At 39.0% G+C, this 17,622-nt stretch overlaps 2 long non-coding RNA genes across 3 annotated transcripts in view; both read left to right on the plus strand.

Moving 5' to 3' along the window:
- Positions 1-7,622, plus strand: part of LOC112967150 — a 52,413-nt gene extending 44,791 nt beyond the window's left edge. Inside the window, exon 3 of the long non-coding RNA XR_003253874.1 lies at positions 7,519-7,622. This is a non-coding gene — a long non-coding RNA (uncharacterized LOC112967150). The remainder of the gene's footprint in view (positions 1-7,518) is intronic.
- Positions 7,623-8,408: 786 nt separating this feature from the next.
- On the plus strand, positions 8,409-15,482 carry LOC112967148. 2 transcript variants are annotated; one of them, XR_003253872.1, is made up of 3 exons: positions 8,409-8,487; positions 9,662-10,653; positions 11,959-15,482. It is a non-coding gene; the product is annotated as an uncharacterized LOC112967148 (long non-coding RNA). The 2 variants fall into 2 exon arrangements; XR_003253871.1 differs by having other exon boundaries at positions 9,662-15,482.
- Positions 15,483-17,622: the final 2,140 nt, after the last annotated feature.

A 17,622-nucleotide genomic window follows, 5' to 3' on the forward strand; every position in this document is an offset into this window, starting at 1 on the left:
TTAGGCTTATTTAAATAGGTATTGAAAAACTGTCATTGGCCAAAAACTAATTCTTTTACATAATTGCTGTTGAACTGCATTGAATGATGTCTGTTGAACTGTGAATGATAAACACTCTTCTCATTTCCTAAGAGAATGTACAATCTGCTTTTGTTTTCTGTTGTTACAATTTAATGGTTCAAAACTTAAAAAAAAAAGAAGGGGGGGGGGACAGGTAAAATATTTGATCTTAGTCCATCCAGTTATTGTGCTTGTCCTCTACACTGCTGAAAAAAATGATTTGTCCTGAACGGTAACAGTTTATTTTGAAGCAGCTGCTTGGGATGCCTTTATAGAAGCACTGTGTTTTCAGAAAATATAGGATTTTTTAGAAAAACTTTGTCTGCTCTAGTCGTGTTACCTTTACTTACAGGTATTTACTCAGAAACAGTAAACAAAGTTTATCTCATGAAAGCTGTATTATTTAAACTTTTGACTTGAATATTTTTTGCAGAACTGCAGCTTGTGTTGAGAGTATGCATCTTAAAGTTGCAGGCAGATTTTGAATGTGGCCACTGAAGTAAACTTCTTTTCCAAAGAACAGTTTCCCTCAGCACACAAATACATCTCCTCTCTAAATGATTTAGGATAGCTAAATTAGAATTGTATCAAGAGAGTTAGGAGTGTATAGACTCTATAGGCATCCCGTTCCTCCAAAAAATATTTTTATTATTACTGTTTTCATTTTTGTCTTTATTCCGTGAAAAGTATTTTTTCATTACCTTACACCTGATCAGTATCTGACTGAAGAGGAGATATCTTGTTATTTCTCAGAATTAGCTTCTGAAAGATGACTGTTACACAGAAATTTTAAGTCCGGTTCTTAAAATTTTTGGTTAGCTTAAAAACAGAATGAAACTTCCACAGCCACTTCCTTTTCTCTCAGTGAGGTGTTTGCAATACAAACATTGCAAATTAGGCCTATTGGCCTGATTTGCTCTTGCAAATGTTTTTCTTGTGCCTTTCACTTTCTCGGTTTCATGTGCTGCCTCCGTGTTACATCTTTTAAGAGATGGGAGAGCTGAAGAGCGTAGGCAGTGTTTGTGCAGGAGGGCTTTCATGATGGATGTCTGTTTGCACATAGATATCCCAGTCTTGGACCAGCACTGCAAGAGGTGAATAGGGAAGGACAAAACAAGGGTAATGTTTGGACTCTGCATAGGAAATTGTAACAGGCTACCATGTTGCTAGGGGGTTGCCCTGTCAAAAAGAAAAAAAAAATCCAACACCCCCACCACACCCCCAAAACGCCATGTCAGTATTTGATGAGGAAATGTCACATTTGTTGTAGCTGGTCCATTTGTTCTGGAAAGATTGTGTATTTGTGTATTGTGGTGGAGGGGTGTTTTTAGCTCGGTAAATTCTAAGTATTATTGCGCAAGTTGTGTAACAGCGTTTGGGGCTATTGTGCTCATTTGAAATGCATGAAAAAGAGCAATGTGCGCATGTTTGCGTAGCATTGGGATATTAGTTTTTTCAGCACTGTAGGAGGAAGCGTGAGCTGAGGGTACTCAAGAAAGCTGCATTTTGAATTTCCGTATGCACAACTTGTGTTGTGAATCCTGACAACCACTTAGTTGAGGTTCTAGTAAAAGCAGTGGACTTTAAAAATCTTAACTCTTGTATCTGAGCTGCAGAAGGTGGCTTGCCTTTGATCAATAAGGAATATTTCTAGTCAGAAGCCTACTGTTCCTTCAGAAGGAACATTTGTCACTGAGGGCAGTGCAAAGCTTAACTTGTGGCTGTGAAGAACATTCTGCACATGGCAGGAACCAAGCTGGTGCTTTAGCTCTGCCTTTTGAAATCTCCTGGCAGACAGCAGCACTTGGAAAAGCTCTGCAGTCTCTGCAGTGACAACTGAATGATCTTTTCATGTTTTCTCCTGCTGTTTAGGACCCTTTGAGCAGTAAAGAATTGGGTGTCCTTCAGCTTGTCTTTTTGGCTTAACTTTTGAGCAGCAGCAGAGGGTTGACCTGGTCAGCCAAGAATGATCTGTAGCTGGAGAAAGCTGAATTGAAGGCATTTCTCTTGTCACAGCCAGAGTACTGAGCTATGAGTGAATTATCAAAAGAAAAGGCTTGCTTTTCTAGTGCTTAGGATGCACTAGGAGAGAAGGCTTTTGCTTGCAGCCAATACAAAGTTGCAAAGACAGTTACTGAGCTGCATGCAGGAAACATCCCCCACAAAAACTCCCTTTTCCCTCCATTCCCCTGTTCATTTCTCAAAAGGATTTTAACCCTGAATAAGAAGCCTGTCCGTATTATTTGTATCAAATGGTGGCTAATAACGTTAATCTCCTTCTCTCTCCTAAATGCCTGCATTGGAACAAAAAGTTTATCAGTAAATGAAGTGAGAGGACCGGGAGGAGAGGGTAGAAAAAGAGAGTCTCGAGAGGATGATATTTTGAGGACAAATGGGGTGAAGACAAGGAGAAAAGGAAGATATAGTAGAAAATAGCTGAAAAGAAATGGCAAGGGAGAAAAGTAGATACAGCAGAAGCTAGAAAGATGTAGTAAATCAAATCAATAACATGTAATAACTATTTTAATCAAATACACATACTTGCTTGCTAATAAATATTTACCTTCAGAAAGTGCAAGTCTTCTTGATCTACTCATTTTTGTAACAGTGTAAGGAAAAACTTCAGCTTACCCCAGCGGTGATGTCAGTAAGAGTGTAGAACAGATTGTGCAGTTTTGGATAAATTGATGTCGTACGTGTGAAGAAGTATGTTGGGTTCTAGAGCTGTACATACTCTGTTCCAAAACAAGCACAGCCAAGTCCCTAGTACTTAACTGTGATAGTTGTTAGTACTCAATACAAAAATAAAAGAATATGTAATGAGTACATGATAATAAGTGCTATTTAATGAAGTTCCATTGATATTTTTAAGCCTTTTATAACTCTTGTTTTGTGGTATTTGGTCAGTTTTAGTGCTGGTAAAATACTGTTCAGAAGGTGTATTCTGATAAGTTTCAGCCATATTCCTAGAACAGTGTGTTTCAGTGTTGTTCTTCTCTATTAAGTGAGCTGCAACAGCAACTTCCACATGTATTTAAGCTTTTAAATTTTTGAAATGATATGGATATTTAAAAACAATGTCATAATGGATCAGCTCAAAGGTCCATCTAGCCTGGTGTTTGTTTCCCCTAAATGTCTGGAGAGAAATAAAATATTGCAACACTAAAGTGGTATCTCCACGAGTACTGTCACAGCCTCCGTGACTTATGACGCAGGGGTTTCCTGGGCCCGGGGCATTATCTATCAGTGTTTAAAAAGGAAAAACAAAAAAAACAGCAGCAAAGGCTTCAGTGACTTCATCCATAGGGTATGTATCATCTAAACTGCATGAGGTTTTGCAGTCCTTAATTTAAAGACAGAATATGCCCTCATGGGCATTGCCTTTAATTTTAACCATGGCTGAGTTTCTGGCTTTGGTAGTTGTTATATATATTTTTCAAAAGTTCTAGAAAAACTTCTTATTTTTAGTTGATACAGTATGTGCAGAATTGTCAGGATAATTCTGTTTTAATTCCATACTACCTATTTTGCCACAAATGCAGGAGTGGAATAGAATTTATTTTTCATTAAACACAAAAGCAGGATTTTAGGAGGCAAAATGACTGATAGCCAGTAGTTAAAATACTAACATCGTTAACCAGGGGTAGAGGAGAAAGAAACATTTGAGCAGACACGGGAGGGAAATACTATGCTGTTTTGCCAGATTTCATCTTTGACACCAGTCTTTGGCTAGTAAGTACTTGTTCACATAGCTGGGAAGGTGGAGGAGTGTTTACCTCCTATTTGGTGCGAGGCAGATGGATGTGGGGGTGTGGTGCCGTGTTTTGTATATATATGCACGTGTGGGCGAAGTGAAAAAATGTGCCTCTGCTTACTTCCTCTTTCTCCCCACTTCCACTTAGCTAATATACTGATATAAATGTTATGATTAATACATTGATGAGATCTCAAACTGTTCTTTTTTTTTAGTTTCTTTCTTTTTTAAACTGTTAATATGTAGCTGCTGAATCACTTCACTGCAGGGAAATATGAGGAACCAAAGAACTGTTCAGACTGCAGTGGTTCAGCATGAAATGGTTTACACATTTTTCTGTAACAGATACATTTGAAAGTCATTGTTAAATGGCCCTTAAACTGACTTCCATGTGGTATAAGCCAGAGCTGGTGTGGGAGAGGGCTGTGTAAACAAGTACAGAAGAAATTCTGACTGGATCCAGGTGTAACAGGTTTTTTCACTTCTTTTTCTTTGACTAGGATTGATGATCTGAATCGCATAAAAATGGTCAAAATATAGTCAAACCTGAAGTGTCATAGGTCCTTGAAAGCATTTGGTTTTGCTGTTGTCAGTCCACACGTGCGATCAATTATAAAAATAGTTGCATCAGTTTGGGATCTAGCAATGTGTGGTGCTAAATTGCACTTGGGCATTTCTAGGAGTTGGGTATTTTCTACTAATTTCTTCAGTTCTTGCACTTTTCTCTTGCGTGAGAGCCTGGGTAGGCTACATTAAGGCAATACAAGAAGAAGCAAATGCTAACTCCTTGGTATTTAAAAGGAAGATCAAGAGCACTGAAACCTTTTAACACAATCTTTTCTGCGTACTCCAGTAGTAGCAGACCTCTGCTGTATTTTTGAGGCCACGTTCAGTGTTCACACTTGCCCCTTTGAGTACAGCTAGACGAAGCGCGGGGTACCTGACCCCATCATTCCTGGAGGAAAGTCTGGGAGGAAGCTGGGCAAGAGGCAAGGTGTTTGCCCAAGACTTGGATAGTAGGAAGGAGAGAGGGGTTCCCTGGGGCCAGCATTGGCCAAAGGGAGACTAGTGGCACTCAGGGAGTACTGGAGGAAAGAAAAGGAGTCTCAGACACTTACGCCAGGGCTGGTGAGAGATAAAAATGTTTAAATTGGCATCTTGCCCTAATGTTAGCCAAAAGGTGCAGAATCTTGCAGAAATGCTCTAGGAGGAGTTCTGACCCAAACGCTGTGCAGTCTGTGGAGCGCACGATAAGCCAGACGTACACAATAAAGAATGATGTGAAAGCAGCTCGCAGGAATGTTTTCTTTTATGAATTTTATTTTTATTGGACAACTTTTTAATATTTGTCTTCAAAGCTTGACTAAATGCTTCCCTCTTGAGAGTGTTGAAAATCTGAGAATTACATACATTGAATTATACATGTATTATACATGAATTATACATATACATGTTTATTAGAAACATTATATCTTAGTGTCATTTTGTTTTGGGTATCAATTACTCATCTGATAAAGTAACTCACTGGAAAAAATAACTTTTATTAAGTGTACTCTGTGTATATGATACATGCTTGAGTTATTAATGCCACTTTTCCTGTGACTCAACTGCGGGAAGAGAATAGATCTGTTCATAAGACTTGTGGTAGAGTACTTGTGCTAAGAGGGAGTCTAAGAGAGCAGTGTCTTGAGAGCCTCAGGAAAAGTTTAATATCTTGTAACAAAACAATACTGTCTGTAGAGTCTTTGCCTCCTGGTGTCAGATATTGAAATATCTCTGTATACAAAAGTGGTCAAGGAAGTATTTATCCTTAGCACCCTCTTCTGGGCAAGTTCTTAGCGTCTGGAAGCTTCAATAATGGATGTAAGAGTTCTTAAGATCTTTTTCATTGTTTTAAATTGCTCTTTCATATAGGTGCCTCTGATATTTATGGAAGCTTCCAATTTCTGATAGAACATCAGGAGCAATTTCTTAATATGCTCTCTAAAAATAATTTTACCATGTGTAAAATTAAAAAAAAATTCTTCATTGTGGTATATTGTTCCTTAATTTTCTGAATATTTTACCTTATATTGGTTCATCTACATTGGATGTTCTTCACATATCCTCATGAAGATGCTACGCACATGGCATTATACAGTATTTTTAGCGTAACCAACCAATGTAGTAGAGACTGGAACGAGCACTCTCTTGGAAACTGAAACACCTGCAAGACTGTTTGATGTAATTGTAAGGGAAACAAGACGGACTTAATTTCATGCATCTTCATTTCACTTTTTCTACAATGGTTAGCTTTTTAGTTGTATTCTTGTCACTTGCTGCATGTTTTGAGTACTGTAGTGATGAGTATTGGGGGTAAATTGCTCAGAGCTGACGGTCTTTCAAAGTCTTACCTGGGAATCATACTCCTCATAAACAGTCAGTCTGGGCTTCTTTTGATTAAAAAGGGGAAGCTTTTCCATAGAGGCTATAGAAAATTTGAACACTTTCCTAAGCGTGCATCTTTCTGATCTGCCAGAGATTGCTGGCTTGGTTACTACATAGTCCCTTATTGTTTTTTAACTGAGACTTTTAACCTGCCTCTAGCAAACTTGGCCTTATGTGGTCTCCTGTTTTGCATTGTGCTAAGACTGAATTTTGTATCGCATGTTCTGGCTAAGAGAAGTCCAGGAGAGAAGGTTTTTATTTAAAATAATATATTTTCACAGAGACTTCTGTTTGAAAGCCTGCTCTGTGCATTCACAGTAACTTTTTTTCTCATTTGTTATGGGACTTGGAAATGCTGCAAAACATTCAGGGTCTTGAAGGGTTGTTGGAGCCATACAGCATTGCTCTCTTTCCTGATGGAAAACTCACTTTCCTATTGCTAACTTAATAATTACATTGAGGACAAGGTGGATGTGATGTGGTAGAACATGCTGACATGGTGAGAACAAGAGGTTGAAGGTATGAAATAAGGGTACTAGAGTGGCTGGTAAAAGGTGGAGCAAACCTAGGCGTATAAAAGAGGTGTGAGCAGGAGAAAGCAGATGATACTCTAAGTGTTTAAAGAGAGGAAGTTAATCAGATTTTTGCCTAGTTAACTACCTGCAGTGTTCTGTTCAGTGAGAAATGTTATATTCAGACTTGGACTTGGCCTCCTCAGTGAAAATAGAACATGAGGAGGAGGGGACAGCTAGGAAAAATCCACCCAGAATGAATCCTAAAAGCCCTGGTGACATTAGGTACCACCTGTATGAAGAACCCAACTTCTCCAGGATCAGCGACACAGCTTGTGTATGCTGCTGTTGCATGGTTCAGAGCACAGGTTTCAGAGTTCAGACCAGAGCAGCCAGTGTGGTGGGATATGATCTGCTGAGAGAGGTTAATTAATTAAAATTAATTCAAGGAGTTACTGGCTGTTGATTAGGGCTACCCATCTTCTCCGTACATACTGTGAATAGCTGTGTTCCTACAGGACATTTGGAGCTACAGCTGTGTTTAGGCAAAAGACCGAGTCACAGCCATCTTTTAATTTGAGCTGTTAAGATGTCTCCCATCAGGAATCTTCAGTCATCTGGCATAAGTGTGACTGAGCATGACCATGACAAGACTTTCTGCAGAACAAGAAGCATCTTCTGTATCATCCATGATGTTCTGAATAAAGAACGCTTTGCTTTTAGTGATCTGCTTTCTAACTGTTTAACTTTGTTCTCTTTCTTCAGAGGATGTGCTGAGTAAAGATGCTGGGGAGTGTGCAATATGCCTGGAAGAGCTGCAGCAAGGAGATACTATAGCACGGCTGCCTTGCCTCTGCATATATCATAAAGGGCAAGTATTCCTCATGCTGCATGTACAATTTTGGAAGGTTGTATTTATTGGGTATCACCTCTAAGGGGTGCTTAAAGAAGAACTAAAACTTAGTCACTTCTTATATATAAAAAAAAAACTAAAAAAAAAAAACTAAAAAGAATTTTAAAATATAGCATCTTTGTCTCTCCACTGGTGTATTTGCAGTCTCTCACACTTGCATGAAAAACCTCACAGGAACAAAAGCAGTAATCAGCTATGTGGGGAAAGAGTGAATGTCATAGCTATGGATCTTAGGTTGTGTGTACTAAGATAATAAAAGTTTTGTCAAATGCTGGTAGACTAGGAAAAAAAAATCCACTCACTTAAACTTTTTTCATATTTGTTTTCACTCATGTTTAATGTTCTACTTCCTGTAGTTAAAACAAAAGATGTAAGCAAGATAATGGTGTCAACAGTCAAGTAAGCTCTGCGTAAAAGCTGGATAGGAATTTGTAAAATGATTGCTTAGAGGAAATTTTAACACTTAAGATATTTATTTGTTCAGTAATATTTAATATCCATATACTACTGTGGCTGAGAATTATTAAATTTTCAATTAATGTTGAAATTATTCTTTTCTGCTTGTATGTGAATATTTAAAGATGTATAGTGTGCGTGTGCATATGCCTATATTTCTTTGTATAGCATAAAATCCTTCTATGCATTTAAATAATGATGAATCAATTAATATGCAAATCTTATTACTAAATTTTACCAAGAAATTCATCCAGCAATTCTGTTCATTTTTGTCTTTCATCCAACAGCTGCATAGATGAATGGTTTGAAGTAAATAGATCTTGCCCTGAGCATCCGTCAGATTAAGACAAGATTCATGTTTTTAGGTAATATTTTTAGGCAAGTACATTTCTAGAAAAAATATTTTGATTATCTGAAATAACTCATTATGGTTTTGTTGTAATTTGTGAGTTTACTACTGTGTGTCAGAATTGCAATATTAATTAATAAATATTGAAATATATTAAATATGTAAAAGGCTTCTGCATCCTTGTATGACATGGTCTGAAATGATGTATTCCAGGTTAAGTAGGAAAGCGGTAGTTCAATGCCAATAAAGCTTTAGCATTAACTTTTAAAGATTATTTTTGCCATGGGAATGAAACAAAATTAAAATAATATAATCACATAACTTTGGATTGTTCCATAAACACTGGCATTTATTTCTGACAGAAAGCTTTTGGAATCTTATTAAAAAGTTTAAACTATGTATTTTTAAAATTGCTTTCATGTTAATGCATTCCAGAATGAAAAGAAAAATGCTAACGTGTGCCTATCCATCCCATCCCATAGAGTTTCACATTTTTCCAGCTTATGTTTTGTGTTAATGATTTCAGATCTGCAATCAGTATCAAAGGTTTAAAGGATAGGTTTATTCTTTTAGTTGCCGAGTTTTAAATCTTTATCTTGCATTAAACTACCGGCTCCAAACATTGCAAAACACACCAACAGTCATAATAATTCTTATAGCAATAGAGATATCCGAATTCCTTGCTAGCAGATGGAGGTTTGTGTTTTGTTGTGGGTTGAATTAAAAAAAAAAAAAAGTCATTGTTAGCATTTGTTTGTTAATTTGTTTTATTTTGCTTCATGAGTCTGTGGGTCACATTGCAGTGATACTAAATATGACTGTTGCAGGAGCAGCAGAGAAAGCCTGAAGGAAAGTATCCTGCTACAGGGGTGACTGTTTTAACCGCAGAGCAGTGTTAGCCTAAACAAATAAACAGATAAATAAATGTCGTACTTCCTTTATTGTATCCAACAACTGATTTGTGGAAGAAGCCCATATGCTGTTTATAAACATGTTTGTGTCTATAAATGCTCATGGGTGTCTAACATCATGTTAAATCCAATTTGCTTTTTATCACAGCAGAGACGGTGATAATTGGGGGCTTAGGGAAAAGGGGAAGGAAAACACGGTGTTCGTCTTTGTGTTGTTTCTCTGTGTTATATACTGAAATATCTGAAACGATGATCCTTTCTCTTCTGCTTTTTCAATAGCTGCTTCCACTGATCAGAAAACATAGGAGACTGAGGTTCCTTCGCTGAACACAGCGTGCCTGGCTTGAGACTTAGACAGTTCTTTKTGGCTGAAAAAGGCAAATACGGACAGTGACATGGAATAAACATTGCAGAGACCAGCTACTTGCCAGTAGAGCTCAGTATACCAAACACTCATGCAAAGGACACACAGGGATTTTGAAAATGCTGCACATTCTGTAACAATCTACTCCCCACAGACATTATTGATGCTATTTTGTACTGGAAGGCCAAAGTTCCTAATTTCAGCCTAACTTCTGGTTTGGTGAAGAAGCAGATTATTGGACGTTTCCTACTGCCTCAAGTGGAAGCTGGGACGTTCGATATGTGCTATCTGAGACCCGTGCAGGAGAATGGCCCCGTTTTTGAGACAGAACGTTTTCACCTTCTTATTGGCTGAAGAAGAGTAAATGGCAAACTAAATATAATATAATCTAACAGTGTGACCTTATTTACTGAAATCACACCCTATTGTCTGTTCTTCACTTTTTTCAAGAACAGAAAACATAAACTTCTCTGCATAGGAATACTATATTTCAAAGTTTTGTAACTGAACCTTTGTCACAATGCAGTCCAAAGAGTAAAACCAAGACAGGTAACTAATTTATATTGATCAAGCTATAGGGATTGTTGAAATCTGCACATTGTATTGCTATTTAAGTAACTAAAACTTCTCTTTTACTGCTTGTGAGTAAAACCGAAAAAGAAATGCAGCAAAGTAAAATCTTACAGCTATGCAACTTTTTTTTTAATAGGAATAAAAGAAGAATTACCAATTTTAAGTGCTGCCAGTTAAGGTAATTTGTTTAACGGGTATTTTTTTAAAAACTGTTTCAGGTAATTATTTTATTGTACTACTCTCATCTCCAGGCTGCCTCCTGAGGTGTAAATGAATAACTGCAAATGTGGGCACAGCACGAACTTTTCATAGGCATGGGTGAGGTAACATCAAGGTGGGATTTGTGTTTAATTTTTAAAACACTTATGCACAAGCTTTTTTGTTTTCTTGTTTTAATATTTTTTCATGGCAGGATCTGTAGTAGTTTGCATCTAAATCATTGGTCTAGTCATGTGAAGGCTGGCATTTGAAAGTGTGGTTTGTTTGATTTTTTTGAAAAGGCACCTGCATTTGTTTAATTTATTATTGTTTTACTATGTTATATTGGTATAACCAGRGCTCCATGAAATGTAGGATGTATCTGGAGGAGTACACCAAGTAAAACTGTGGATAAGTATTAGTTCCCATAACGTATCGAAGTCCAAAAAAGTCAAGACAAAAAACTGGAACAAATATCAGGTCTTAGAAGCATACTTTTTATATCAAGAATTAATCATAGTTTCTGAATTTCACAGTACAGGGAAGAGTTTATGAATATTTATTAGTGACAGAAGTTTTAGTGGTTTCAGTAGTTAAAATAAATTGCGCAACACTTTAAATGTTTTTCTTGTGCATACATAATTCTGCTTTCCTTTTTTGTTTAAGTACATATTTCTCTCTGTTGCTACTGTGATTCATATCAAAAGGGCAAAGAACAGTAGCAACTGCTGCTATCCAGGAAAACAAGTGCATTGCATGTTATTAGACTCCTGTCTTGCTTGCAGAGCAATCCTTGCCTGGTTAACATTTTCCCCTGAATGTTGTTCTGTGAAATGCCTTTGTTGTGCTGCAAATCTGAAGGAGTCCAACCTAGATAACAGACTTGATCAATGGCGCAGTTTCTGCATTTTTTGGCTTGCATAACTGGTTTCAACTGAACCTATAACTATGGGGCCCCTATTGTATTCCCTTTTTCAGTGGGAGCAGAACCATTTTGTCATACTTCCAATTCCGTAGTCATATCAAAGGTACAGTACTTTCCTGTACAGGTTACTTTTTAGTAGAGAATCATTGTGTTGCCTTGTATTATCGTTAAGGGGGGAAAATCACAGCACCTATGGTATTTTAATAGTGATGTTGCCTGGAGGTCCATTTTTCCGATGTTTTGAATTCTTTCTATCTTCCGAAAGTAAAGCATTTGCATTGATTTAATGTTTACTGTTGGCTTCACGCCTACAGGAACTGATCTGTAGTATGTAAAGGAGGTAGGTTAGTGTTTTGGTGTCCCATGCTCCAAGGTTGTAGATAGTCTTTGGCTTGGGGATTAAGTAGATAAATATTTATAAACATAAATTTGTTTACAACTTAAGCTCAGTTTCAGTAGTTCATATTTTAGTACATTTGCTGGKTTTTTTTGTAAACCTCAATTTTTTTTCTGCAGTCAGATGCAAGCAGATGGTTCAAAGACCCGACAGTCATCACTGCCGACCTATGCTTAGGGCCAGTGTTTGAAAAGTGTGCCACTAGCAATTGCTCTGATCTGCAGTTTTGTAGGCAAGAGTCGGCCCAGTTGAGCAGCAGTACTCTGGATCGTTTGATATGAGGTCAGCCTTAGACCCTAGTTTTGCATTCTTGGTGTACATAAATCTCCTTTCAAAGCCTATGGAAAGTTGGCTTGTATCAAAAGCCGTAACATGGACCAAGCCTAGAATGACCTTGGATGCGTAAGACTGGTGCTTAGGTTTGAAAACTCCTGTGGAAATTCATCTGCATTAAGCTTTCTGTCACCAGCTATGTTGCTCGGTGGGAGACAAACGCACTGTATACGTAGCTCTAGTCATTGGCAACACCTTCATTTTAAAAACATCCTCACAGTGGTCCTGAATCATTGTGCTTCAAAAGGGGGAAAAAACAGCAAACAAGAGTCCTGTGTTGCAGTCGAGGAATACCACGCTTGTCCACAAGAAGCAATAAGTTAAATTAGGGTGCGATATGCTTCTTTGCCTGTAAATATATTAAGATTGCCAATTCTCTGTTGTTTCAGAATATTTTCTGTCATCTGACCTGTATCTTCTTGAAGTATGTAAGGGTGTGAAGCAATTTCCATACTCAGGTCTGCCATTAACATGCTGCTTGCCAGAAGGGGAAGAGTAGACACAACACTGTCATGAAATGTGAGGTTTTTCTGAGCTTGTAACATAACTGTGTATCTTGAGTAGCAACTTTTTTTTCTAAAGCTAGTAGTGGAAGTGGCTATGATTTGGATTGTATATAACTGTACTCCATGCAATACCAAGAGAGCCATGCTACTGTTGGTACAAGGCACTGATTAGCCCGTCTTTTATAAATCAGTACATCTATAATAACATTTTTCTTTTGAAGTAGTCAGCTCATTTTCTTTCAACATGTACATTAGATGGTGAGTTCAATGGGACATAGGAAAAATACGAAGCACACTGCAAACTTGCAGTATTTTATTTTTGGGAAGGGTAAAGTGTAAGACAAATGGTCTTGTTTGTAATCAATTTAATTTTCATATTCAAGGATAAGTGTACTGCAGTATTTTTAAATGGAAAATTTGTAGGTAATGTACAAAGATGTGGGTGGATACTTGTGACCTTTTTTCTCTTTCTGCTCCCCCTCTTTATGATATAAAGGAGATTTTATGACTTAAACAATCCTGAGATTTATATATTTATCCTTGTTCTTAATGTTAGGAATACTGGCTTTTTAATTAAATTTTTGCTGAAAGACTGGAGAGCTAGTAAACCTGACTCGCAGAAGACTAAAATCTCAGCAAATGTGGAAAAGATAATTTTTAGTCAGAAATATGGATCTTTGGTGTTTATAGGTGGATAATGTCTAATGCACATAAGATGTGTTTATGGATGTTTTTAGTGCACCTTCTTTTCCATTTGAGGGCTTCAGAAACTCACTCCATTTTTTTTTTTGTGTTCCACCAAAAACAGGGAACTTGGCACTTGAATATTCTTGCTATCTCTGAGTAAACAGCAACAAAGCATACATTGGTTCTGGTGCAGGCCATGATATCTCTGAGTTTCTGTGAATTTTAGCTGCTTTGTCACATTGAAAAAAAGAATATTTGTGTGTAAATTTGCTATTGCTGTTTTGTATCTGCTGATTCTGATGTACAGTGGAGTTTCCTGAGAAAAGACTACTAAATATCCTGGAATGCAGAAATGCCACTACAGGATCTTGCAATTTACCTTTGCCGGGGGGGATTAGCTCTTTTTTTCCGATCAGTGCTACGTTTCGTGATTCAGTTTCCACCCCTCAAAGCTTAAAACTCATTTTATTATTAGTTTCATCCCTTCTTCCTATCTGAAGAAATGATGCTTTTTTAGGGCCTCATCCCCTTAATCTTTGGAAATGCTTTCCTTTGGCATCATTAAGAGTAAAGTATGAGAATGCAGTTGGAAGAGGAGGGCTTGTTTTGCTACCACCCAGCCAAAATGTGGGGTGTTTTTTTTTTTTCTTCCTGTAGCAGTGTCATCAGCTTGTACCACTTAGGTTTTTGTCATCCAAAATACTCCATGTGAGAAATTCACACCAGAACCGTGGCCAGTTTCTGCTTCCTAAATGCAAAACTTCTGCAGTGTTTTTCTGTATAAATTAACAGAAGCACTGTTTGCTCCTAAAATCAGATTGAAGATGGTTTAGCCTGTTGCAAAAGAACAGTCCTGCAAGACTCYCCAGTTGCATTTGGTTATCTTGTGAGACCTGTCCTACGGTTTGGTTGGCTTCTTAAGCCACTGCATAACATTTTGTAAAGTAATTTCTCCATGAGTACATCAGAGCTGATGACAGGATACACTGTAACATGACCTAATTGTGGGGCATTACTAGTCGCTGAAGACTTGCTCAGATAAACTATCGTAGAATTATCCTGCACCTGAAGATTGGACTTGGTTCTGTCTCTGACCTAATAAGTTGCCGATGTACAGTAACTAGCAGGCAGCAAGCCCACTTCTCGCTGATCTTTCTGGCAGCTTTTAATCTATGTATGTTTGTTTGAGAGACTTTTGCCCTTGGGTGTGCTTTGGCAAAGATTTTGCAATGATAAGTAGGATTTGCTTGATTCTGGCAGAGTTTCAAAAGTAAGTAATGTGATGTTGCAAGTACCTAATCTGTTGCTGAATCCTGTTGCTCTTGTTTCCCCTCAGATCTCTCCCCCCCCCTTTTTTTTTTTGCTAATTTGTTATTTTTAATAGTAGACACTTCTCAACATAAGTGGTCACAAGCTCTTGAGGTGTGAAATGTAACAGGAAGAGGCATCAAAGCATGACTCTGTGTTCTTCCTGTATATATTGAGATGAAGCTCAAGTATTCGCTATTGTATGGTGAAAAATTCTCTTCTAGCTGATATTGCCAAAGTACTGTAACTTTCGAGGAAGAAAAGAGACAGCTTAGGTGTAGAGGGGATGTTTTGATGAACTACTTAATCTTAAAAGCTGCAGCATCACACTTAACAAGTGATGATCCAGCATTAACCTTATCACTTGACTGAGAAACTGGTTTTGGCTCTCCATACCATTTAGCAGACGCACCTGCTGGTAGAGGGCACAGCATGTATCCCCCTTTTTTATATGCCTCTTTCCACAGAACTAACCCTGTTCGCAAAGGATTAGCTGGAACTCCATGATGGCTTATGAAATGCTACATTTACATGTAGTGGTAATGGATGTTTTCCTTCATTACCCTAAGCAGAAATCAGAATGTGATTTGCAATGTCTAATGTAAAACATGTTTGTAATTTTTTTTTTTAATTGAGCAGTATGATTGCAAGTTGACTTAAGTTGTTCTAAGGTACTTTTTTCAGTGGTCTGCCAGTGCATAATCATGAATGAAAATATTTTTTATTGATTTTTTAGGTTGTATGTTTAACATTCCATTCATGTAAAATATGTACAAATATATGTAATAAATCTTTTGAAGCACAATTTCCATAACACCTCCAGGAGGTTTTKTTTGTTTGTTTGCTTTTCTGTAAGTATTGGTGAAAGAGGCACAGCTGTGGGGCAGAGCTGCTGTATGTCTATGCTACAGACCAAACTGAAAACTGAGCGAGAGGAAAAGCAGTGTAATGGTGTATAGTCACAGCCGTAAAAGCAACTTGACATCTAGGCTGTCTGCAATTCTGCAGGTAGCAATCCAGACTCTCTGGGCCAGCTTCTGGCCCCTGTCACAGCCCCTTTAGCTCTTTGCATATCCTGCAAAGCAGATATGTGACAGGCTTTTATCCAGCTGGCTAAAGATTGCCTTGGCAGAGCAGAGCCAATGTCGCTGCTGTTTTGCCAGGGTAGATGGTGGCTGGAAGAGGGGTGGGTCTGGTTGATGTTGTTGCATAATTTAAGAGTCAACACATGATCAGTCAGATCCAGAGGTGGGAAATTCATGTGGATGGTTTAAAAAAGGCAAACTGCCTCCTTCCCCATCCTCTAGAGATGGGGGAGCAGGAGGCTCAGCTAGATCGAAGCATCAAGCTGATAAGCATAATACTCTGCTTATTCATTCTGTCTCCTCTACCCAAATACCCTTCTAGCTTTGCCCTAACACACTTGGTAGTTGCCTCTCTAAAACTGACTCTGCCAGCATACCCATGGCTCAGCAGCAAGTGGTTTTCCCTGTCCCTGATGGTTACCAATACTCTCCCATCTCAACCTGAAAAGCTGGGAGAAGGCTACTACACAGGCTTCTGCAGACACCTTTGCTCCTAGGGGACTTAATTGCTGCCCAGAGCCACAGGTGGTGTTAAGGCAGCCTACAAATGAGCTCTCTGGCAAGGGCATGGAGGATTTGTACAGGTGTCTGCCTGGAAACTTACCTTCTGGATAGCAGCTGCAGCTAATAAGCTTGTCAGGTTGCCCACCAGTGCTGTAGGCCGTGGGCTTTGGAGACCTGATAGGGTTATTACTCTAAATCTGCCTGTCYGCTCTGGCAGTGGCTGGGGGACTGCCACCCTTGTGCTAAAAGCAAGTGAAATGCAAGCAGTGGCACAAGTCAGCCCCGCACTGTTGAGCACATGCAGGTTTGTGGCTAGGTATGGGGCAAGGCTGCTGGGAGGAGAGCTGGGAGCTGGTGCATTGACTCCCCATCACCACCCCCAACCAATGCAGGGCAATGCTCCATGCATCTGTGGCGCTCTGAGCAAAATCAATGTGCGTTTCACCAAGATTATGCGTGTGTGATGAAATGAGAAGATTTTGCTTCTCCCTTACTCATCAGACAGGAAACGGCGCCTCTTAGGTTAATGTGTTGCATCTCAGCCAGACAGGGTGCTGCTCCCAGCTGGGGGCTCTCGGCACTCTAACAATATCTGCTGGAGTCTGGTGCACGGATATTTAGCATGAATTCCTCAAAGGCTGGATGGCCTTTCTTGCTTGTTCCTCTTTTGAGAGAAGCCTTCTGGAGTGGCCATGGGTAGCAAAGCGAGTCGTTAAAGCATAGGGACAGTTGCGACCCTTGCAAGTCTCTCCTTGGGAGCTGATAGTTTTAATATATGAATTATTCWGGTCTGCACCAAGAGACAGTTGGATATAATTACTATGGAACATGTCCATATCTCTTGCTAGCGTAACTTTTTTTTTCCTGCTTGGCTTCTAGGAAGCCTGAATTCCTTCATTGCCAGTAATTCCTGTGTTTTTTCTTCTCTGTCTTGGGCACGTGAAATGGGAGCTATATTATGGAAGCAATTGATAATTAGTTAGAACCACGTTTGGCTTCACATCAGGAAAATCTGCTGGAAGTTATTCCAATCGAGTAGGTACAGAATTTCATGTGTGGAATTTAAATTAGTGGCATCTGTTGGTTTCAAGTTTATGCCCTCCCGCATATCACTGCGATGCGGCAGGAGGCGAGGCGCTCAATTGTGCAGGGAGCACATGGCGTGGCAGCACGGGGCTGTTCCTGGGGCTGCACCGTGCGCAGGCGGAGACAGTGGCTCAGGGCTGGGGCCGTCAGTACGGCGGGTGACCRGCACGGGCTACAGCTGCCGTGTGGGCCTTGGCCGCGCTAGCGCATGCTATTGTTTGCATGCAAAGGCTGATGCGTGGGTATGGCCAGCAGTTGATGTATGGTTGCTTCT

Source organism: Apteryx rowi, unplaced genomic scaffold, assembly GCF_003343035.1.
Source record: "Apteryx rowi isolate R43461 unplaced genomic scaffold, aptRow1 scaffold_266, whole genome shotgun sequence".
Lineage (NCBI taxonomy): Eukaryota > Metazoa > Chordata > Aves > Apterygiformes > Apterygidae > Apteryx > Apteryx rowi.